The following is a 12,824-nucleotide window of genomic DNA, read 5'->3' on the forward strand; positions in this document are numbered from 1 at the left end:
ATTACCTTGTTTAGATAGCTAAAACATATATTGTTATAGTTACATTAGTTATAGTTAAGCGATAAGTCATCTTCTGCTAATCTTACAAATGTGTTTCCTTGTGGCATCTGTTTTCTCTTGCCTATATTCTAAGCATAATATTTTCACAGATAATTCAAAATGTAAATGAAATTTGTTGGTTCTTAAAGCCACTGCTCACACTCTTAGAGGAATCAATCCAATGTATGCTTGGCTCCAAGGTTGTTACCAGACCAAAGACTAACCTACCGCACATAATATCTCTTTTAAGATGATAAAGAATATTATTGCACAATTGCAAGATGGAGTTATGCAAAACATGATTTCATAGGATAAGAACTCTTATGCCTTGATATAGATGCTTCCTGGGATGAATTGCTGAAATATAAGGTGCATATATACTACTAACCTACCCCAAACCTATTGGTACAAGATTTGTTTTTTGTTTGAGAAATGGTTGTCATAAACTTCCAAGACTGGTGCCTATGGCAGTAGGATTATAGTCACAATTTACCATAAGAAAAAACACATTAAAATCACAGCAGAATATAAGCTATGCATATGCATACACCAAAGATATGATATCAAATAACTGAACATACTTAATAAAACTCTCCAAACTACAGAGATCCATATGGAATAAAGAAGACATCATTACAAATATTACAATCATTTAAAATGCTATAATGTAACAAGCTAAACTGCTGAACAGAAAAATAAATATGTAACTAGCAAAAACTACAGAACTGGAAATCAAATGCAACTAACATTAACTAACAATATAGCTACTGCAGTGGGATAATCACAACAAAATATAAGCTATGCATATGTATCCACCAAAGATATGACATCAAATAACTAAACATAATTAATAAACCTCTCCAAACTATGGAAATCCATATGGAATGAAGAAGAGATCATTACAAAGATTACAACAATTTAAAATACTGTACTGTAACAAGCTAAACTTCTGAACAGAAAAATAAATATGTTACTAGCAAAAACTACAGAACTGGAAATCAAATGCAAACTGACATTAACTAATTTATTTTTTTGAAAATAACTGTAATTTAAAGTTGGATTTTAAAATAAAGCCGCTAATGTAAATCAGATAATTGACCATATATCATCTTTATCAAATTAACTTCAACAAGGAAGAATGAGGTAAGCAAGTGGATTACTGTGAGTGTACAAGCATTGGATTCCATTCTAATTTTCCTTGAGATCCAAGGTATTAAGGGAAAGTATCACCAGAGCACTTTTTTCCACCCAGCCATGGATCTACTGTTCCCCCCACACAACTTCATACTCGAAGTGGCCTGGCCCTTTGCAGGGGTGTAAACATGGTGATGAGATAAGTTGTCTGAGTCTGGTGCATGTTATCACACAACTATAAGGTCATACACTATAGCTACTCCTAATTAGTATGACTTCTTACTAGTTAATGTATCTGGAGTAATCAAACTGACTAAAACTAACATAACATAACTATTTAATGTATTTGCAAGCACATGATATACATGCAGTCAAGTTCATCATACACAACTCATATGGGTTTCAGTATAATTAGTTCATATTCGTACAAGATTTATGACTTCAGTAGCCCTAATCTCTCATGTTTTGTTATGCATAACCACAGTAACATTCTTGGTTGTTTAACCAACCAGGTTGCTATTGAGTTGCTAACAATTTCTAAAATGATTTAACTCGGAGTATAGGCTTGCTTGCCATGAAACATTTCCTTGGTTGATGTCAACATTGGTGAGTATAGGGTTATGCAAGCATTTCTTTCACTTACTCTCTCTGAATGTGATATATCTGCACCTCTTCATGCTTACATTCATAAGCTACCTTGCACTTCTGTAAAACATTTCCACCTTTAATCCGGCCACATAACCCTCTACTCATCTGAGTTGCGTCACTGAATTTTATTACCAAAACAAGAGATGTATTCATAAACAAGCTTCTCTTATAAATGGTTTCCAGCTTTGTTGGCAATTAACCAATAATGGTACAGAGCTATAAAATGAAATTATTGTAATGGCAGTCAATTAATTGACTAGTTCAAGCCCTTGGAAGAGCAATTAAATTTGCATCGAGGTATTATTACTGCTGTGAAGGAAATAAGAAAGCCCCGATAAATTTCCTGTGCGATTTTCCTTGCTCGCTACATATATGTAGCAACTCAGACTGAATTCTAAATTCTTATACATTGTACAGAACTCCCTAAACAGTTCAAAATATAACTCTCTCGATTCGACTATCAAGCTCTAGTTATAATCTTCAGAGTTGTTATTGTTTGAGCTTAATTTCTGCAAGCTCAAAGCTAATATATCTACCTGGTAGATATACAGCAGTTGATACAATATTACAACAGCTAAATAATGAGTGAAACATTTGAAAATTCTCCCTTTTCAAATCATAAAAACTCTTCCACTAAATTGAAAGAAGGAAATATAAACTTGTTACTAAATTTTCAATACACCTGTTTCAATTTAGTTGGAGCATTGTGTAATTAAAGCTACTTTTGCTTAACCCTCCTTATTTATATTCAGAAATTTCAAGCAAAGATATCATGATACATCAATTAAAAAAACAAATCTTTCTTTTGTATTAAACATTAAGATATTTATATCTGTTTTTACAATTGATAGAAAATGAAATTTATTTGCTGAATATAAATGTCTCCCACACAAGACCCTGACAGTAGCCCTTTTCTATTCTACGCAAATGAAAAACATAACAGGAAAGAAAAGATGCACGAATAAAGGGTCAAGGGTAACCAATCATTGCTTGCCATAACTGGTTGTTTAGGTTGTTTTGTCTGGTGCATTAGTCCTAGGTCCTCTGAGTCTTTAAGCATCCCTGCATCTTGCATTTGCAAAAAAGGTGGTCTAGATCCAACAGATCTAAGCAATGATTGATTAAACCTCACTTCATACTCATACGTTTTTACTTTGCCATTATGATTCATATTTGTATACAAATAAAAGTAACAAGAATCAGAATCAGATCGGAATCGGCAAGGCCGAATCGAATCGTGAATCGGCCATGAATTGGAATCGAATCGCCCACGAATCAGCAAATTTTAAAAAACCTTGAAATTTAGTAACTTATTTCATAAACCCTTTATCACTGATTCGATTCACCGATTCACAAAAAATCATTTGGCTTGAATCGAATCGCCAAATCACATGAATCGCCGTGATTCTTGGAACAAAGAATCAACTAGAAGTTGATCAGAATCAATCATTTTAGTAATGTGATTGTTTCATGTACAAGATCCTATCTCTCATGGCCATGTGGATGTAAATGGGCTCCCACAAGGGTTTGAGCCCAACATGACCATAAAAGATAGGATGATTAAGCTAAGATGAGAAATACAAGTGAAAGCGTCAAAGGGACATATGCAACAGGAGAAATATGTGAAACCTTTTGTTTCAAATCACTATACTAGTACTGAAAATTGGCATTTGCCTTCTTTTGAATGATTCCTTGCTGTTTTGAGGAGGGGACTGTCTTTTATAGCAGCCAAACCGTAACATGTCACAACCCAGTACATCATGCTCATGGATCTGCTCTTTATTTATATACTCAATCAGGAGAGTATGTCATATTATCTTAAGATGCAACCCTCATTAAGCATATAGATAGAGAAGATATCTATATGTTTAAGAGGTTCAGGATTATCTTCCTTTCCAACTGAGATGGCTGCATACAAAAAAGTGGTGTATTTTTATAGCTGAACACAATCTAGGATCAGGATGTCATCTAAACTCCAGGTAGTAAGAAAAGTGAAGCAGACAGCAGGGGAATATGGTTCAAAGGTCAAACACAGGTGCATGCAACAGTAAAGCTACAGGTTATATCTTGTATATTGCTATATAGGCTTATGGAAATAACATCAAATCACATTTTCTAACCAATAGTATGCTGCTACAGGAACAAATTGTTTTTCAGCACTACAAGTTCAAGTGCAAAATAGTGCACTTTCGGAAAATCAGAAAAAACAAGAAGCATTTACAGAATTGCAGATGATATGAAACATTAAAGGGGATATGAATTGTTTTATGAAACCTTTTGTTTAAGTTTGAACAACATCAGATATGTGGCAAAACTCAAGTGTCATATATTTCTTCTAGCACAAATGATATTCAGATTGAAGAATCATGTACATTTTACCTTTCAATTACTGGAGGAGATTAAATAGATAAACAAAAGGATCAAAGTAATGGATTATATTTTATTCCCCATTAGTGGAGGAGGTAATGGACAAGATTAGCTACAGAACTGAAAGGATCAGATCCATAAGAGCAAATAAATATGGCATTAAACAAATAACATGATTCTAAGAAATAAATGACTTATTTATTTTGTTTTGAAAAAATAAAAAAGAAACGAAAACATGTGCTAGCTCTCAGTTTTCCTACAGAACAAAGATGTCTTGCCATATTGTAAATCTGTATACAATGGCAGCTATAGTTGGAATAATAGGAAGGTGTTTTATACTTATTTGCTTAGTTACCTAGGTTTGCTGGTTTTCCCTTAGAACCATGTTTGGGTTCGAATTAGTTCAAAATACTGGTCCGGTTCGACCCAGATTCGAGCAAGGTTTCATTTGGAAGGGGGTGGTTCGAACCTGTAGGTTGGAAATTTGAAAATGGGCGAAATTGATATGCCTAGATTGAATTTGCATCGAACCCAGGCAAATTTCTGGCGACGGACAACTTTTAAGTCGTTTTTAATAACATATTTGATATTGTTTTGAGTTTCACAACCCTAAAAAGTGAATGTAAATAGGTTATTTTGGCTTCTAACATCATTTGTGGTGTGCAAATAGGTGATTGAGAAAAAATAAGTTTGTGCAAGGAGGACTTGGAAGATTGGATTGTGAGCTATATTGAAGTGTTTCTGTCTCATCGCTACATCTTTGCAAGCTTACAATGGTAGGAAGAGGTAAGTTCTTGTTCTATTTTGCTTTTGTTTCAATGTTTTGTTTAAGCTATTTATTTATTTTAATTATGTGTCATTGCCAATAAGATCTAGCTATTATATTCCCTAAAATTTTATTCTCAATAACAATATGTCAATATATATAGAATTTCTTAATCATAGGAAAAGGAGCTTCAAAGGGATCTACATCTTCCTCAATAGGCAATGCCAATATCCCACAAAGAATAGAACCCCCATCTGATTCTCCTTTGTGGAAGTATGTGGATATTATACATCCTCTTCCAGGAGGTGGTGGTTTCCGTTGGAAATGTTGGGGTTGTGATGTAGAAAGAAATAGTTCATATTATTGTATGGTGGGCTATTTGTGTGGATACCTTGGTAGAGGAGTGAAGAAATGTCCTAGAAACAAAATGCACCTGTGCCAAATTTATTAGTCTTAAAATATAGAAGAGCATGAGTGAGCTGAAGAGAGAGATGAACTTAGACAAAATGCCATTGATGGCAATAAAAATAAGAAAAGAGCAAAAGGAATGAAATCCACCCCAGATGTTGTGATAGAAAATCACCCCTTCTATACTACTTCATTTGCTCTTGATTCTCAAAATGAAGCACCCATTCGACACAAAAGAAGGGGACCACTTGAAACTGCATTTCAAAATCAGAGTAGGGAAATTGCCAACATTGATGTGGCAACATGCTTATATGCAAGTGGGCTGTCTTTAATCTTGTTCGCTCTCCATATATCAAGCAGAATTTGAGAAGTGCTAATGCAACACCTGCAGGGTATTCAAGTCCCAGTTTTGAGAGAGTACAAACCACCTTGTTGGATGATGAGGTCAAGTTGATTGATGAGCATTTGAAGCCCATCAAGTATTCATGGATTGAGAATGGGGTAACAATTGTTTCAGACAGGTGGAAAGATGCTAGAAATTGTCCATTGATCAATGTTTGGTGGTGTCCCCTAAAGGGGCAATATTTTTGAAAGCAGTGGATTGTGAGGGGCAAGTAAAAGATGGGCCATTTATTGCTAATATCCTAATTGAGGCCATTGAACAAGTGGGTGCAAGAAATGTTGTCCAAGTCATAACGGACAACGCAAAGAATTGTAGAGCTGCTAGTTTGTTGGTTGAAGAGAGATACCAACATATTTTTTGGACACTGTGCAGTTCATTCACTCAATCTTATGCTACAAAAGATTGGGAAGTGTATTCAGTGGATCATGGAGGTGTATGCAGAAGCTGAGGACACCTAAATGTTCATTACAAACCACCACACGACTCGAGGGATATTCAGAATGTTCTCATGTTTGGAGTTGCTGAAGGTAAGTAAACTTGAACTCAAGTTAATTATTTAATTAAAAAAAAAAAAAACAGTATCTTACAATTTCTGATTTTCTGATTATTTAATGTGTATTCTTTTATCAAGTATGTATCTTATAATTGTAGTTTTTTTGCTCTATTTTATGCGACAGGTTGCTGAGACACGTTTTGCATCAAATGTAATTGTCTTGAGATGACTTATGCAAGTGAAAGAGGCACTTACCAAAATGGTAATTACCAACAATTGGGCTATATGGAGGCAAAGCAACAATAAGGGCAACCAAAATAAGGAAGAGGATATTGGATGACCAATGGTGAGAATGTGTGGAATATCTCATTAAGCTCACCGAGCCCATTATTATCATGCTTAGGTACATAGACATGGATAGGCCTTGCCTTGGAGAGATTTATGATGGCATAGACTCAATGCTTGAGAAGATCAAGCAAATTGTAAATGAAAAGGAGCAAGATCCTGAAGAGACCTTCAAACAATTGCAAGCAATTGTTGTAGAAAGATGGAACAAAATGACCACTTCTCTACATTTGCTTGCCTATGCATTGACGCCCAAATAGTATAGCACCCAATATACTCATCTACGAGGATGACTACCACCCTATAGAGATATAGAAGTGTTTGATGGATACAAGGCAGCATTTCAAAGACTCTTTCCTGATGATGAAATGCGAGATTTGATTACGGATGAGTTCATACAGTTTGTGGATGCAAAAAATTTAAGTAATGATGCTCTTCGTCATCAGTTTAGGAAGGATGCTCATAGTTGGTGGTACCTCCATGGCCAAAGATTCCAAATGTTGTAGCCCCTTGCAATCAAAGTGATATAACAAGTAAGTTTAATTTTAAAATAATTGTAATTCGTCTACTCTGCCTTTGTAAATTGCTAGAAATTCTAAGATTTAGGATACATAGTTTAAATTTTATTTTAATTGTTTACATGGTTATGTCTTCATAGATTGCTAGTTCATCTGCTTCAGAGAGAAATTGAAGCACATATTCTTTCTTCCACTCAGTGAAGCGCAGTAGGTTGCAATAAAAAAGAGCGGGGAACTTGGTATTTGTGCATTACAACTTATGTCTCCTCTCGCACAAGACTAAAGAATACAAAGAAGGCGAGACATAGAGGTGGGATGCAGATGTAGAGTTGGCAGACTTGGATGTTTCTGCTTCTCGATTTACAATTGAAGACTTTGAAGATTTTTACGCTCATACTATTGTTGCTGGTGCTGATCCCATTGGCCTTAGCTCTATTGTTGAGTCAACTAATGCGGAAGCAGTAGGAGAAGAAGAAGAAGAAGAATATGGTGAATATTAAATTTTTTAATACATTATGATTAGTTGAAACTTGAACTTGAAACAATGATACTGGAACTTGCTGTTATGATTCATGGATCATGATATAGTTTTAATGTTTCGAATCTTTGATGTTGAACTTGAAAATTGAAATATATGGTGGTATGATCTTGATTCATGATGCTATTATTACAACTTGCATGTTTAAAGTTTATGTCTATGGTGTTTTTGTGGTTTAAAATTTAAATGATATTATATGATTTTATGATACTCTATGCTTCTAGGCTTCATATATATGTGTATATATATATACACAATTTTTTAATAATTTTTACATGTTTTTATACGAACAAACCCAAAACTGTTTCCAAAATTTTGTCATATCAGCAAACCAATTCTTCAAACCCATATTCAAATCGAACTTGAACTGGTAACTTAGCTAATTTGCAAATACCCATATCAAATTAAAGAAAAGTATTGTTGATGTTCCAGTGATGATGAGCCCATAAAGGAAAATGGTGGGTTTTTTCGTTTCTCAGCTTACAGGGTGTTTCAATAGAAACCCTTTTTACATCCCAATTTTTGACCTAATTTAAAATATAGCCATTGAGGTTCAGATGAAGTCAATTGATAGTTAAATTGGCTATAATCCTGTGAAATGATAAGATGGTTAGTTGTTATAATTTCATGTGAAGATAACATGCTGGTTGATTATTTATCACGAATTCATGGAATAAAAAAGGCAACTATCTATTATGATTATTTATAACTTGTTATAATAATATGATTTAATTATGGAGAATTTTCTTGTAGGAAACACGTCGAAGGGGTGGAAGCATTGTCAAAAAAGAATTAGGCATAGGAGCATCACCATCACTGGGCAGATGGGTTGAGGACCTAGTGACTTGAAACATGATACATCTGTGGAACTTGCATGAGCTATTTAAATAAACAATTTGAAAAACATAAATAATTGGGTTAAAATATAAAACGTACCTCAAAGGATTTAATATGATCTTTCACCTTATTATTATAATAGATATATCTATATACATACATATAGATATAAAAATGAGATAGCACCATTATATAATAATAATTTAATAAAGTGATGTCACCCCAATAATATTTACATGTACACATATAAATATAAGATTATAATAATATTCCAGATATAATAACATTCGAATTATTATAATATTCAAATTATAATCTTCCAACTCTATTCTTTTCTTTTTAATATTCTTGCTTTTAACCGATTAACATTTGGCCTGATAAATCGAATTAATAATTGAAATTCGAATGGATTTCTTTCTTTAAACCGATGGAAGTTGAGATGCCACAGCTAGTCCTTTGTGAAGAAGCAGTGATATGAATCAGACACCTCTGTCCCCAGCTTTCCATCCTTTTTTGCTATGTTTACCATATACCCCGTCTGCTTAAGCCGAGTTCCATGACCTCACTGTTTTCTCCTTACTTCCACCAGTACCTTGCAAATTTTTGAACCAAGCAATAGTCGAATTTGGGTGATATAACTATGCCAAGTATGAGTTCCACCTAGAGGACAGAAGGGTGCCAAATTCAAGTTAGGTCTTCATTTGCATGCATATCAGGTTATGAATGTTTTTCCATCGAAATTAATACTTTCATCTTTTCTGAATGTAAGTCCGACTACAACCGGCTAGGCATAGAAATCAAATATTAGGACTGAGATTATAATATGTTTCTTTGTTGATGGCCTCTTGCGAATTTCATAGAGTTCCCATTTTAGTTCTTTATATAATATCATTGTATCTTAAACCACCATTAAGAAGTCGAATGGTAATTGTAGGAGTCTTATAATGATTGTATCAACCATCACAAATGGCATGGATATCAACAACAAGAATTATACTATTTTAAACTGTGATAAATGTATAATAAGAGAAGTATGCTCATCCAATGCACCTGGGAATCACTGGTAATAAAGCCACAATGGTGGAGAGGTGAAAAAGGGGCAGTGAACTCATAAGTTCTAATGCACCTAGGATTCACCGGTTGATAACCATGAAATGGTGAAGAGGTGGAATGAATCTGCAAGAACATAGAAGAGAAATAAAATATGATTAACTTAATTAATTAAACAATAAATTCTGCAATCTTTAAGAATATCTTTTTCAAATCACAGATTATGATAAGCTAGAACATATATGTTATTCATGAATTTGTTGGGAATTAATAGACAGAGCCGATTGCTCTAAGATCCGAGCACTTAGGATTCACCGGCTGTATAACTATGGAAAAGGGTGAAGAGGTGAGAAGTCTGCAATGACTTAGAAAATAAAAGTCAAATATGATACATTAAATCTAGAACAATATTATCTAATAGCTCATGCATGATCCTGTTATTGTAATCTCCTACTGTCATGTCAAGTGGTGTGGTTAGATACCAAGATTCTCAATAGATGACAGATGTTCCAAGTCCAATTCCGAGTAGGGAGGGCCTTTTTCGTTAGAGATTGTGTGGGGATAAGTTATGGTCTGAGGTTGGGTGGTTAAGCCCCTGATAATGTTTCACCTCTCCCCAAGTTATCGGATGCACAATAGACAAAGATAAGCTATACACGCAATTGCTTACCGTAAACAAGTATTTTACTTTTATGATGTAAATGCAAGAAGGTAAGATTAATTGAGTTATTTCATTGTTACAGTTATTTTACACCTAGATGCGAGAGATAGATTTATGGATTGTTTTTCATTTATATGAATATCGAATATGAGCACAGCTTATAATCTTGGGTTATTGCCACAGTTAAGCAATTGGAATGAATTGAATGATACAATGATATCTGGAGCCCTAAATGATACAATGGTATCTGAAGCCCTAATTGATACAGTGATATTTGATGCCCTAAACGATCCACTGGTAATTGAAGCCCTAAGTGATACAGTGGTATCTGAAGCTCGAAATGATCCAATGGTAATTGATGCCCTAATTGATACAGTGGTATGTGATGCCCTAATTTTATATAGTGGTTTTTAATTGTAATCGTCATTTGATTTTGATATAGTAGTATTGAATGGTAGTTGTTATATGATATTGTTATAATGGGTATTTGTGGACTAATTTGGGTGATTGTAGAAGCATTCTTGCAATGATTTATCAGTTCAAATTCTATGGTATGTAGATTTTAACTTCCATAGAAAATTCACTTATGGTATTTCGATTTTTAGTTAAGAAATTTTGTTAAACTGATTTTAACCGTCAATCTCTTTCATATGAATGAAACTGACTTAACTGACTTCCTATGAAATTGAAGTAATAACTATAATTCTTTGAGTATGTTAGTTGTTAATTAAGACCTCGAAGAAAGCGGCTGTTACAACCCTTGTGGGTTATTGCAAATACAAGGGTAAACATGGTAGTTTAATAGAAATCCCACTAAGTGAGGAACTTGTATCACGATGCACATAAGGGCTACAACAAAATATAGCAACAGAAAGCCAATAAGTTCCAAAATCACGAAACCTAAATCATCTTTCTAGTTAGTTACACCCAGTTTGCAAATGTATCAAATATGCTAACAAGGATATAGAGATGAAGTCTCAAATGAGAAAATATACATAATGGTTCAAACGGAACTTTGTCTAGTCCTTGGTCGGAGCCCAAAATGGAACAAGAGGAAATCCCATACACCTGCCTTTATGTATGAAGCAATTTTATTTTCAGCAAATGCTAAAAAAATAATGAAAAAGAAAAGCCTTCAACATAACCCACAAAGCCACTAGTTATGCAAATGACAAAGAAATGCTAGAACAGTCAAAACAAGCTTCTACATCAGAGAAATAAAGTTTCTGCAAAAAACAACATAGAGAAGGGTCCAATCATGGACAAAGATACACTAGAAGAATCAGCACCCTGCAAATAAAGCACTGAATGAAACCACAGAGAGGTTAAAAAAAGCCAGAATATAAGGAGTTGTCAAAACCCATTGTGGCGGCTAATGCAATTTTTTTTTCAAAAACATCTTTGTAAAACCAAAGCCATAAAAGAAGCACAAAAAGTTTTCACATTCAAGCAAAGAAAACTCATCACACGCGATAAATTTCCTTCAAAGGTTTGCGAATACAATAGTAAATGCAAATCCCGTGTTCAGGGAGGGCCACGTTTCACAGGTAGCTGCAGTTTTTGCACATTTTCCTGCATCAATGGCAGTGTAATAGCAGCCAAGGTCGACGGCTACGGTTTCAAACTCTCAGATGCGAAACAATTCAAAAAGAAAATGGCATTTATGACCTTGAGTTGGGACTTTTTGTTCGCCCTAACTTAAGAGTTCAGGAGTTTGAATTTTTTTCAGATCCATGCATATATCCCCGCTAGTATTTCGTCTATAATCATTAATTAATATAATAGTATGTTATATTTATTTAACATATTAGTATATTAATTAATGATTATAAGCAACTCTATTAAATCAACATTAAAAAGATGTGATAAAACTTAGTTGATACCTCTATGAATCAATTAACTAAGTTTTAAATTTTGAAATGCCATAATATGAATTGAGTGGGGAAGTTTTGAATTTATAAGACTTGGAATTTGAAAGTCTTATTATTACCAAGTGGTGGTTGTGATAGGGAGATGCGGCAGTGCTGTTTTTGCCGAGTGTAGTTGCTTTTAAGAGAAGAGGAGTTTTCATTTCAATGAAAACTTGATAGAAGTGGTGGCATTTTTATCCCACCATGTGTCGAGGAGTTCTTTTGAAGTGCTAGTCAACTTAATGACTCATTTGAGTCCTTTTAGGCCATGTTGAGGTTGGAGTTTGAGTTGTCATCATTAGCCCATTATGGAGGGAGAGTTTGTCACTTTGAGGGGACCTTATGGAGCAGTTTGAAGGCCTCTTTTTGAGGATTTTGGTTGATATCCGAGTTTGCCTTTTGAAATGCAGTTCCACATTTTTAGGATCTTGATTGGAGTAGAGTTTGTTATATACAACCTGTTGTACTTGTATAGGGTTAATAGTCATTCAGTTTAGGCCTTGTTTAGTGACTTTCTGTCCTATACATTGTGCATTTCATACTATTGTATTACTTGGAGTACTGATTTTGGTGCCTTTGGAGCATAATACAACTATTTTGATCTACTTTGGTAGCTCACTTTCATGTGTGCAATAGGTGATTGATGTTATTTATTTTTATTTTTAAGGAACTTTACATTTTTTGTCTCATATTGTACACCTGTTTTG

The 12,824-nt window shown here is 34.2% G+C and overlaps 1 protein-coding gene across 1 annotated transcript in view; it reads left to right on the forward strand.

Moving 5' to 3' along the window:
• LOC149565476 (tRNA/rRNA methyltransferase (SpoU) family protein) overlaps window positions 1-12,824 on the forward strand; it is a 121,220-nt gene that overhangs the window by 56,506 nt on the left and 51,890 nt on the right. The gene's annotated exons all lie outside the window — the stretch shown is intronic.

Source organism: Cupressus sempervirens, chromosome 3 (genome assembly GCF_028749045.1).
Source record: "Cupressus sempervirens isolate cs-2001-9-10 chromosome 3, ASM2874904v1, whole genome shotgun sequence".
Taxonomy (NCBI): domain Eukaryota; kingdom Viridiplantae; phylum Streptophyta; class Pinopsida; order Cupressales; family Cupressaceae; genus Cupressus; species Cupressus sempervirens.